The sequence below is a fragment of the Dreissena polymorpha genome, chromosome 10 (assembly GCF_020536995.1).
Source record: "Dreissena polymorpha isolate Duluth1 chromosome 10, UMN_Dpol_1.0, whole genome shotgun sequence".
Classification (NCBI taxonomy): domain Eukaryota; kingdom Metazoa; phylum Mollusca; class Bivalvia; order Myida; family Dreissenidae; genus Dreissena; species Dreissena polymorpha.
This window is the reverse complement of record NC_068364.1, coordinates 62,843,765-62,857,016: the sequence shown is the minus strand read 5'-3', so window position 1 is coordinate 62,857,016 and position 13,252 is coordinate 62,843,765. Positions and strand designations below refer to the sequence as shown.

General features: G+C 34.0%; 1 protein-coding gene across 2 annotated transcripts in view; it reads right to left on the bottom strand.

Annotated features, from left to right (window-relative positions):
• The window catches only part of LOC127847038 (F-box only protein 10-like), a 55,163-nt gene extending 49,528 nt beyond the window's left edge, over nt 1-5,635 (bottom strand). For both annotated transcript variants that reach the window (XM_052378564.1, XM_052378565.1), the window contains exon 1: nt 5,527-5,635. The gene's annotated coding sequence lies outside the window, so the exon portion shown is untranslated. The remainder of the gene's footprint in view (nt 1-5,526) is intronic.
• Between the last annotated feature and the right edge of the window lie 7,617 nt (nt 5,636-13,252).

Below are 13,252 nucleotides of genomic sequence, written 5' to 3'. Positions count from 1 at the left end.
GATTCTGGGGGGGGGGGGGGGGGGCATGGGGAATGGTTTGGGTGGAGTCTATTGTAGTATGTCAGGTAAGAATTGTTTTGTCGAAGTGTCAATCAAATCTGATCATAAATAACGAAGTCATGGCAAAATTTATTTATTTGACCTTGAGAGCCAAGGTCATTCAAAGGTCAAGGTAAAATTCAACTTGCCAGGTACAGTACCCTCATGATAGTATGAAAGTTTATTGAAGTTTGAAAGCAATAGCCTTGATACTTTAGAATTAAAATGGATGTAAACACAACATTTAACTGTATATTCAAAGTTACTAAGTCAAACAAGAGATGTGTTTGTCAGAAACACAATGCCCCCTTATGCGCCACTTTGAATAATTTTTTTGACCTTCGACCTTGAAGGATGACCTTGACCATGACCTTTCACCACTCAAAATGTGCAGCTCCATGAGACGCACATGCATGCTAAATATCAAATTGCTACTTTCAATATTGCAAAAGTTATGAAGAAGGTTAAAGTTTTGGTTAAAGTTTTTGATTATTTTTTTTACCTTTGACCTTGAAGGATGACCTTGACCTTGACCTTTCACCACTCAAAATGTGCAGCTCCATGAGATCCACATGCATGCCAAATATCAAGTTGCTATGTTCAATATTGCAAAAGTTATGAAGAAGGTTAATGTTTTGGTTAAAGTCACACACACATACAATGACAGATAGGCCAAAAACAATATATAAAAAGGGCAATAATTCCATCAAAATGACAACCAGAGTTATGCAACTTGTCCTGTACAGTCCCCTTATGATAGTTTGCGAGTGTCTCAAATATGAAAGCAAAACCTTTTATACTTTAGGAATAAAGTGGACCTAAACACAAAACTTAACTAAATGTTCAATTACCTAAGTATAACTGAGGAGCTGCGCCATGAGCGCATGATACGCCCGTCGTTCGCCAATGAAGTAGTAAGGTAATAAATAACCCTTTGAATCATTTTTTTACTTCAGTTGGCAGAAGACAGCTGGAATATTTGTCAAAAAAATATGTTCAACTCACCCATTTGAGTATGTGTGTATGGAATTCCAATGTTCCAGTCAAATCTCATCCAGTCATTTGAGTATGTGTGTATGGAATTCCAATGTTCCAGTCAAATCTCATCCAGTTGAATATGTGAATACTTGATAATTTAACATTGTAACATGGTAAATCCGATACGGTAGGACAGTCAATGAAATCACGAAATTTTGACGAACAAAGTCGCATAACTCTGGAACGACAATTCAGAATTCCGTCAAAAATGAAAGGGGATCAGGGTTTATGAATATATAGATTGTGTTAAAATTTGAAAAAAATCCATCGAAGGATATTTGAGCTACGGTAGGACATTCAATGAAATCACGAAATTTTGACGAACAAAGTCCCATAACTCTGGAACAACAATTCAGAATTCCGTCAAAAACGAAAGGGGATCAGGGTTTATCAATATTAAGATTGTGTTGAAATTTGAAAAAAATCCATCGAAGGATATTTGAGCTACGGTAGGACATTCAATGAAATCACGAAATTTTGACGAACAAAGTCCCATAACTCTGGAACAACAATTCAGAATTCTGTCAAAAACGAAAGGGGATCAGGGTTTATCAATATTAAGATTGTGTTGAAATTTGAAAAAAATCCATCGAAGGATATTTGAGCTACGGTAGGACATTCAATGAAATCACGAAATTTTGACAAACAAAGTCCCATAACTCTGGAACGACAATTCAGAATTCCGTCAAAAACGAAAGGGGATCAGGGTTTATCAATATTAAGATTGTGTTGAAATTTGAAAAAAATCCATCGAAGGATATTTGAGCTACAGTAGGACATTCAATGAAATCACGAAATTTTGACGAACAAAGTCCCATAACTCTGGAACGACAATTCAGAATTCCGTCAAAAACGAAAGGGGATCAGGGTTTATCAATATTAAGATTGTGTTAAAATTTGAAGAAAATCTGTCAAAGGATATTTGACGTAGCGTACGACATTAACAGACGGACGGACGGACAGACGGACGGACGGACGGACAGACGCGGGGTATACCATAATACGTCCCGTCATAGACGGGCGTATAAAAAGGGCAAATAATTCTGTCAAAATGCACGCCAGAGTAATCTAACTTTGCCTGCCCAGTCCCCTGATGATAGTTAGTAAGTGTACCAAGTTTGAATGCAATAGCTTTGATACTTTATGAGAAAAGTGGACCTAAACACAAAACTTAACCGGATGCCGACGCCAAGGTGATGACAATAGCTCTTCTTCTTTTTTCAAAAAATAGATGAGATTAAAAGTGAAAAAGTTGATTTTTAGTATGATAACATTTACTAATAATCCATTGATATTGGCAGCAAGAGATATTTTCTTGCAGATTCAAAAAGTAGGTTGCAATGTTTGTTTACAAACAAAAACCAGTGGAATTCAATGTAATATCACAGATAGCCGTCTGGAATTTGTTTACAATCTATAACCTGCACCACCTACTTGTTAAATCTTAAAGAAAACATCTATCGCTGCCAATATCAATACATTCATGCCCATAAAATGTCTTAAAACTCAGACTATAACAATATTTTAAATTAAAGAATTATATTGATTTCTAAGAAAAAATCAGAAAATGCTTGAAAATAACTGTGATGTTGATTTATTTTGGGGTCTCAAATTCCATTTATTTAAAGTACATGAAATGTTAAATTAATTCATGGTTGCTTTTGATGGTATATCAGATATGTGTTTATTCATGTTTGATTTAAATTTTGTGCAATTTAAACTATTTAGGGCAAATACTAATATATAAGAACAGCGTTTTTCCTCACTACTATGGGAATGGTTCCAGTACCAGCCAAAATGGGAAAATTAGTGGCGTTTTCATCCAAATTGGGAAATGTATTAATTATGCTGAAAACTTTAGAAAACATGTTCAAATAATATTAAAGTTGCATATTAAGATCAAAGTGGTGAATTATTTCCTGCGATTAAATAGTCCTGTTTCTATCAATACTGAACAAGTTTATTAAACTAAACTAAACTAAACGGAAAGCGTGGGTTTATTGTTTTTTGTATGAAAACTAAGTAGCATAGAGACATTTGAAATATTTTATTTTTGGTTAAAACTTTTAATTTTAAATAAATTATATTGCAAATGATTTTGAATAGACAGTTCCTCAAAACTAATTCAAAATCAAACATGCTGTATCTTTATCGTTACGGTTTTTATATGATTCATTATTGAATCAGTATACTTTAGACAGTACTCAGTAAACAGAAAATCAGGACACAACTGGAATAAGTGTTGGTTGTTGCGAAAACACACTTAGCAGGTATACTGAACTATTGTGTAGACTGCAATGTTTTGACAAAAGGGATTAACATGTGCCTATGCAGGTTGTAAACATTTTTTTTCTGCGAATTGGGATTTTGTTTTGTGAATTGGGAATTTAGTATTTGACATTGGGAAAAATTGTCTCATTGGGAATGGTGCTGTTTTACGGTACCAACTTTATATAGAGGAAAAACGCTGAAGAATGACCGTCAGTGGTGTTGTATTTCACAGTATTTCTAAGTGTGAATACAGTTAAAATTTCTGGATTTTCGTTTTAAAAAAGTAATTTTAAAATTCATTTAAGTCAAAGATTTTCTGTACATGGTACATTTTAGTGCACTAAAGAGTACCAAGGGTACTTTTTATTTGTATCTTGGCTGACAACAACCAATGGAGCTCAGCTGTTAAAAGGGTCTTTTCATGTTTTGGTAAATTGACAAAATTTTAAAAAGTTGTTTCAGATTCGCTAATTTTCATGTTTAATAGCAGGGCTTAACACCAACTTTTTTTTCAACTAGCCTATTCGGGCTAGTAAATGCAGAACCTACTAGCCCTGACCAATCTTTTATGTGCCCCGACCAAAGTATTATCAAAACCTTTATATTTATCATTTAACTTGTATTTTCTTGTGCGTGGAGATGGCAAATTATGATTCAATCATTCTTATTAGCTTGCCTTACTAATGCTAATGAATTCAATGTTCATCTACTTAAGACATCTATTTGTAATCTTCAATCCATTTCGGGAGAAATTTCCTTGGTTTTTTTTCCTCATACTTTCTCTTACTTTCCTCCTTCCCTTTTCTTTTCTTATCCGAGGAACCCCCATCCCCACCCCTAAAGCCAAACTTAAACAACGACATGAACGTTAAAACCTTTTTACATAGATTGCCGCGGTAGCGGTCTGGCAACAAACGGTAAGTGAATCTTAAGTGTCGCAAAATAACAAGTAACGTGTTACGGTAGTCGTAACAATTGTACAAGGTTAACTCTCTACTAAAAGCCGGGATCGACCATTAATATTAGTTTTGCTAATTGAATTGCGTAAAAAAGATAGTCAAAACACTTCTAATCGATCAAACAAATTAAAATTATTTAAAATTGATAAATAAATAATAATTTTATATTAACTTTGTGTTAATGTCGAGTTTTATACCTTCATCGATCCTGGACAATCCTGGGCGATCCCGGCTTTTAGTTTAAAACGTATTTTTTTCGAGAAAACATGTCACTTCGAGGAAACCAATCAAAACCGTATGTATCGGAATTTCGTTTAAAAATAGGTACTGACGTGTTTTACCAGGAAAACAGCAGGGGATTTTCTGAATTGTCGGCCATTTTTTTATTGCAATCAGGGAGTTCCAAATCTATTTCGAGTTACGATCTGTTTGTAGTCTCCGACTTCAATCTGGGATTCAATTGTCATCTGATCATACTGTTTAAAGATTTTTGCATCTTTCAAAAGCTTATTTAAAACGCAGTTTATTGATATAGAACACATAATCTCACCAAAAATACACACGACCGGTCAGGCATGTTACTGGGACATTGGCTAGCCCGGATCTAGCTAGGTACAGGTAGTGAATGTCTTTCGGACGTGCCTTAGTGTTAAGCCCTGGTTAGTTATGATATTTGTGAGGAAATAGAAATACTGAACATATACCATGCTCTAAAATATCCATCATATTCATCTTTTGACGATTTGAAAACCTGAAAATTATCAAGCGTTGCAATTCAAAACGAGTGAAGAATTTGGACAGTTCTGTTGTTGTGGTTATATTTTTGGAAACTACAAGGATTGCTTATATAGGTAAAAAATACATCCGCTTAAAAGCATAAGCATGGATGGTCGAGTGGTCTAAGTGGGAGACTTTTTACACCAGGACTCCAGGGGTCAGTGGTTCAAGCCCAGTTGAACCTGAGGGTTACTTTTTTTCCTTTTTTTTAATTGTATTCTTGTTGTTTTTTTACTGGAGATTTGTCCAATGTTTAAATTTATCAATATAATGCATTTGAAGACAAGCTGCAATACATGCTAAAATCTTTGAAAAGGCCCCTTTAGCCTAGGCTTTAATTGATAGAATGAAATAATCCATTTAGCAACTTAAGACTTATGCTTGCTGTAAAGACATCGGCGTAAAAATTACATCGCACCCATCTTATTAATGTTTTAAGCACCTTATGTGTGCTGCCATATCCGACATGCCTTCCAATCGGGCTAAAATTTTAAGTAAATGAACTATTAAATCCCAATTACGGTTGTCAGTATAAACAGGAAGCTGCGTTATTTCCGTTTGTTGCAAGTAGGTCTAATATGCGGATCTTGGAATTTTATTGTACTATTCCGGTTAACTGGTGAGTTGGACCAAAATTTAGACGCAACAAACGGCTACATATGGAAGATTACTTTTATTTAAATTGCAATTATATCTCTCAGGACCGCGTATTATTATTATTTAACAGCTTTGGGTACAATACGGTGATATATTTGAACAAGAACGCGGCTGACAAACCAGTTCTGCTAGTGCCGCCTCTAGAAAATATGAGTATGTTTGGCTCCCCATGACGACATCATTTAAACACAACAATGATTTTTTACAAAAAATATTAAGCGAAATACTCATATATTAAATGGCTCTCTGCGAGAAACGTTAATTTTAAATTGTTATCATAAGGAGCTATTAGTTTTTGGCACTGACTTATTTAAACAGTAAGTCGAACATTTGTATGAGAGTAGTGAGACATGAAGAAAATCGGACCTTTAGTGGGTAACTGCCCATAGTGGGATCAATAGAGGGGAGATCATTGAGATGGACGATGATAAACCGCTTGACTGTTAGACAATGGCGTCGTATCAACTAACTGGACGATGCACGGGCAGTTCGTGTTTTATGTTACCCGCCGGACATCCAGAAATACTGGCGAGACTTATAAATGGCGACTTTTAACAAACTTAATTGAACGCATGTTGATTTATTGCTTACATGACACATGCACCATATTATATTGTACTAAACTCAGTCAAAGCATAATATTTTTTGCTAATTGTCAAAGATAAAATCATAAGTTTTCATTTTAAAACGATGATGTTTCACAGCGTTGAAAAAATTCTGCTATGTGGATAAGCATACATTTTGATTTATTGTGTTATACTGTCTCAATAATTAAAAAAATACCTGTGTATTTTTTTACTATATTTCTATAATACACCAAAGATAACTTGTGTGACGGTAAATTTTTTAAGTCGCAACGGGTTAACTCCATGTAGAATATAAATGTCTTCTATATGTGTACACTATTTATATATACAATGTACTACATATACAATGTACAAGATACGTTTTAAAGTGATAAATTAAAACTGCGACTGGGCGCACAATAGTTTGTTGGTAGAGGTGGACGACTTTGCCTTAACACAAATACACACTGTTGGAAGAGGTGGACGACTTTGCCTTTACACAAATATACACTGTTGGAAGAGGTGGACGACTTTGCCTTAACACAAATATACACACAGTGAACTTGTAGCTACACTAGCAGGGAAAACCTGATTGTTCAATGCTGGCATTTATATACGACAAGAATGCAATTGCAAAACAACAAGGTACAAGATAAGTATTGATGCAAAGCATCAAAGGGCGTCGGGAATTTCAGTGTAAAGGGCACTCAATGAAGTTACATGGAACGATATTTTTACTACTGTAAATATTAATATATTGGCCGATTATTTTAAACAAAATAGAAAAAGATACTGGTATAACCATTATCTGTGATTTTGTGTTATAACCCCCAAATAACCATGATCTATAATGTTGTATTATAACCCCCAAATAACCATTATCTATGATTTTGTGTTGTAACCCCCAAATATTTCAAAGTTCATTTTATTAACATTGGTTTCCTTTTTTTACTGGCATCCGTGTGCAGTTTTCATTAATGGAACAGAACTGTGAAGGTTTTAAAAAATCTGCTTCATCTTATAAGCGTAATTTCATATTTTTCTCAACTTCAAGGGGAGATAATTCTGAACTTATTCTTGTGTTGCTCATTTACGATAGGGTTGAGTACTCATTGATATGAAAACACTGTAAAAGTTTAAATGTGTTTACGAACCCCCACCCTCTCACACATATATTTCATGGGCATGATAAAAACAAAAAATGGTTACAATAAAACAGAATATTTATTTAAAATAAAATGTCTACATCAAAACAAAAAGTTAACATAGAACACAAATAAAATAATTTGATTCTACTGGGGCTCGAACCTTGGGCCTCTCACATGTGAAGCGAGCGTGTAACCACTACACTACGGAACCGCTTTAAAAATCACCTTCTAACTAAGATATTAATAAGCTATTAATAGTCGGTCTAAATGTAAACCCGGAAGATTTAAACGCTGTATAGTGAGCGGGGTTAAAGGTCCATACCAAAGGGTCCATACCACTGGCAAGATACGGGTCAGGCCTGCGACCTTCTATATGTGGTTCTTAAAAAAAATGTAGGAGGACTTGATAGTAATGAGACTGGGATGCTGTGATGGTGCTCCTCATTGATAAGCGGCTGCTTTCTTTATCAAGACTCATTATTACAATTAATAATACGTGTCGCGCTTCGCGCTCTATAGCGCCTTTATTAGTAACTAGGTGGTTGCTAGGATAGTGGAACAAAGAAGTTTTGTTTTTATACAAAACCAGAAAGTTTCACCGGTTCGGGAATTTGCCAAGTCCCTGTAATCTTTTATTATTGCCCAGTCCCTGTGATCAGTTATTAATTAAAATAATTAGCTTTGCGTTATTGGCAATAAATGTTGCAGTAAATGTAATATGCACAAATGCAGTACTTATTTACACTAATTTACACACACAAAATCACCACTATGTAAGAAATTCTGACAACAAAAATATATACATTGTTCCGTAAAATAATTTCTCCTCCCATAAGCGAATAAAAACGTATTACATACTAGTCGCCGCACTTCAGTGCGACGCCAACAAGACAATTGCATAACACACACACGAATAAAACTGGGGTCACCGACATAGAACGGTCAATGCAAGCATTGTGATATTTTATATATTTAAGAAGCGCCAAACCTAAAACTTGCCCGGAGGTATTCATTTCACATTATTGCGTACATAAAAATCAAACTCACAACAGCATCAGGATCAAAAATAAATAAAGATAAAAATGAAAATATTTAAATGTAATTACCATGATTTAACTTCTTACTTGTTAATACACTTTACAGACCACATCAATAGAGGTGTCATGTTATGTAAATGGATTGTTATAAATTATGTATTTATCAATATAACTTTTGGAAGATCAATTGCAAATATTTTATCTGTGCCCAAAACCTTTTTTAAAACAGATCACACCGAAAACTCGCTGGGATAATATCTTGACCTGAGCTGACCTTCGTTTCACTTATCCAAGACAACCAATCTTGGCCTCAAAAAAATCTAGAATATTTTATTTCATTTTTTTTTACTTTGACACTGATACTTTTCTGACAATTTTGTTCATTCCTGTTACAATTATAATCGGAGACTGGAATTACCGTAAATCCAACAAAATCTTCAAAAGTCTTGTCGAAACACGATAATGATAAATCAATCAATTTTTGGGGCAAATATACTAATTCAATGTATACTATTAATGTTTAATTATTTAGCGTGTACGTAGACACGCATCATTGAGCTTAAAATAACTCATTATACTCAACACTTTCAATACATGCGCTTTACCTTTAATAAACCTGTTAATATTCATTTACTTTGGAATCATGGTGGTATTACATTTATAATTAGGTACCTTTCTATCGACATCTCAGGTAGATTTAATGTTATTTAAATTTTTAAAAATCTACAGAATTCAAACTTGCGAGAGTTTTTTAATTATATGATATGAAGTAGCTCATGTGCGATGTTATCATTCTACATTCCAATATATATGCTCCTTTAACAAGTTTAACAACTGATGTAAATTTTATATTTTATTGGTTATCAGTATACATTATAATCAGAAAAACGTCTCTTAAACCACAATGTCTCCTGGGGTCTTATTCCGGAAACATCTTAAGTCATTTCTTAAATATTTTCACTTAAGTTCAAAATTACAATGTTTTGTATTTCTTTACTAAATGAAGACATTCATCTTTTTAGTATTCCTTAAATAACATTGACATAATGATTTTATTTTGATGTAATTGTCGATGCCTAACTATTCCAGTATGAAATGAAACATTTAAGAACATTTCCCAATTTAAGGATAAAAATAAAAATTGACTTAAGATGCTTCTAGAATACCATCCCAGGTGTTATTTGGTATGTGATAATGGCCACGCCCTGGAGTCACACGGTTAGTATAGATAGTTGGCACTTTATTTAACTTAGTTTCAATAGGTCCAAAGACCCATGTACGGAAAACCGTTAGTGTCATCGTGGTGACGTATTAAAATCCAGAGGGCGAGAATGCGTGAACGCGATAGTACGATGGCGAAAATGCGACGATACGATGACGACAGTGCGACAATACGATGGCGACAATGCGATGGTACGATGGCGACATTGCGACAACGCGATAGTACGATGACGACATTGCAAAATTACGATGGCGACAGTGCGATAGTACGATGGCGACAATGTGATAGTCATATCGTACTGTCGCCATCGTATCATCGCATTGTCGCCATTGTACTATCGCGTAATCGTACTGTCGTCATCGTATTATCGCATTGTCGCCATCGTACTATCGCACTGTCGCAATCGTCTTGTCGCACTGTCGTCATCGTATTATCGCATTGTCGCAATCGTACTATCGCATTTTCGCCATTGTACTATCGCACTGTCGCCATCGTATTGTCGCACTGTCGTCATCGTATTATCGCACTTTCGCAGTGTGGCATTGTTGCAATCGTACTATCGCATTGTCGCCATCGTATTGTCGCACAGTCGTAATCGTATTATTGCATTGTCGCCATCGTACTATCGCGTTATTGTACTCTCGTCATCGTATTATCGCATTGTTGCAATCGTACAATCGCACTGTTGCCATCGTATTGTCGCACTGTCGTCATCGTATTGTCGCATTGTCACCACCGTACTTCCGCGTTCTCGCATTCTCGTCCTCTGGATTTTAATGTGTAACTACGATGGCACTAACGGTATTCCGTAAGTATTGGCTCACTTTCTTCGAGTGTTATTATTCTAGCAATGACAAAAGGTCGAAATCAGCTGAAGGCTGCTGACCTCGAATTGACAAAGATTTTATAATTGTGAGGTTTCATTTCGAGCGAGTACCGGTAATTAGAACCGTACTAAAAATGGAGCCATGCCTATAAGATTTGTGTGTGTGTTTTTTTAAAGAAAGCAGCTTAACAGGAAAATCCTTTATTACTGGGACATTTTTATGTCCAATGCATATCTACTTTGCGGATCATCATCATATCAAATTTCACAAAACAAACCAGCGGAAATGTCATTTTGACCAGTTGATTAATATTATTCTCCGCCCACTAGTTTGCATAAGTACTAATTTCAGTAACGTAAAACATATTCATACATACAATGCGTTAAGTCAATAAACTATTTCGAAATAAACATTAAAACACATATATTGAAATTAAAATATATCATATTTAGTACCAATAGTATATATATGAATAAATGTTTTTAACACACTATCATGTTAAGTTGGAAACAAACATTACTCTTGGGTTAAACTGTGCCCTATATACAATGTTACGTGTTGTATTTGTTATTTTTGACCTATTGTAAATACAATATGCATAATGCATATATAAATGCATCATATACATTGATTTTTCTTCAAACCTGGATTCGATTTTTTAAACATCTTCAAAAAATGAAACCGTGTGCATACGTGCATGAACACAGTTAAAACATAAACAGTCAAAATGTAAAAAATACCATCACTGTTCATTAAAGGTCTTGAGAAAGTTGCTATTATGGTTAACCTATTGACATAATATTGCGAAAATACATCCAGAACATATAAATAGCAGTTTACATTACAACCTTGATGTCTTATTCCAAAATCATATACTATGGTGTTATTTTTATTTTAATAAAAATACGAGTTTTTGTTTTATGCTTTCCTTGATTAATTGAGAAACATCAGTGAACAAACACTGATAATTCACTGTTTCAAACAGTGAAAATTAACAGTGAAAATTATCGATGAGTTTCACGTTTTTACTTTGAAATGACGTCTTTTTGACGTAATGACGTCATTATTCCAGTGAAATTCTCCATAAAAAAGCAAAAAATAAATAGAAAATATGTTGGATTCGGTGATCATAGAAAACATGATATTTTCTATGATCTCCCATGAATTACAATCGATATTCCACCGAATCCAACAAATGTCCTTTATGTAATTAATATCATATTAAAGATGGTCTCGAGAATAAACATCGAACATTTCACTGTTGTAATTAATTAAAATAGAGCTATACGATTTCATAATGAATTGAATAAATTTAATTGAAGACAGCAACACAAACATATCATTAATCTTAAAAATCTAGATACCTTAAATGTTATTTGTATTATCAATGTAATGGATCTGCTAATGTGAGTTATTTCTTGTGAACGATCGAACGTGTAAGGGGTGCATTGGATCAACCATAAAGCAAAGCCGTATATAAAACAAAGTTCAACAATATGTTTGGTTCAGGTCTAAAAACTGACCTTCAAAATGCGGTCACCAAAGAACAGTTTCTTGTTGTTTTTTTTCTTAAACTTGTTTGTGCTTTGTTGAAGGTATTTTCTTCAAAAGATTTTAAGTAGCATGTTTTGGACTTTAGAGTGTTTGAAAATATTCAAATTACAATTACCTGAAATAATGACATGTTTATGAACGCATCCTTATCTAATTTGTTTGGTCGTGCTTAACGATAGACACATGTTTTTTTCCAGTTTGGCCTTTTTTAATGTTTTATCAGATCTAAAATAAATAGGACGGTTTCGTACTTAATACGGATATGTGACTTTGATTTATCAGTTCTAACACAGGCAGGACGGTATCCTACTGTACACGGATCTGTGACTTTGTCAGAGTGATTGTACTTCCTGATAGGATGGTTTACACAGACAGAACACTCTATGTACAAGTATTTGTTAGTAGAACATTGACCTACGGGGTAGTTAGTTTACTTTGACATCTTAAACATATGTCAAGATAAATTACAGCTTAACCCGATACTTATATTTCGATGGTTTTTTTTCTATCTATTTAAACCTATATAACACATATTGACTGATGAGTCCATTTAAACAAAAAGAAGATTTGGTGAAATATCGATTTGAATTCACGAGTGATCATAGAAACTATATTTTTTCTATGATCACGAGTGAATTGAAATCGATATGCCACCAAATCCAATTTTTTATTCTATGCATTCAAATGATTATTTTTGTATTTTTGCTGAAATAATGACGTCGATTCGTCATGAAAACGGCGTCATTTCACAGTATAACAGTGAAAATTATCGATAATTTTCACTGTTGATATTCACTGTTTGAAAAAGTTAATTATCAGTTTTAATTTACTGATATTTCTCTGTAAACCCCCGGCAAGCATAAAATAAAGTGTAAATCTTGACCTAAGAGGTTATTTTCTACCACTTATATCCAATAAGGCGTTTACGGATGTAAGCTCAGTTTATCTCATCTGTACTACGTACAGTATTTGTTTGTACAAGGACCTACCGTTAGTTTACTTTGACATCCTTAAAATATGTTAAGACAAGATACTACTATACCAGATACTCATATTTCGATGTTTTTTTTTTCTATTTAAACCTATATAACACATATTGACTGATGAGTCCATTTGAAAAAAAGAGGATATTTATTGGATTTAGTGGAATATTGATT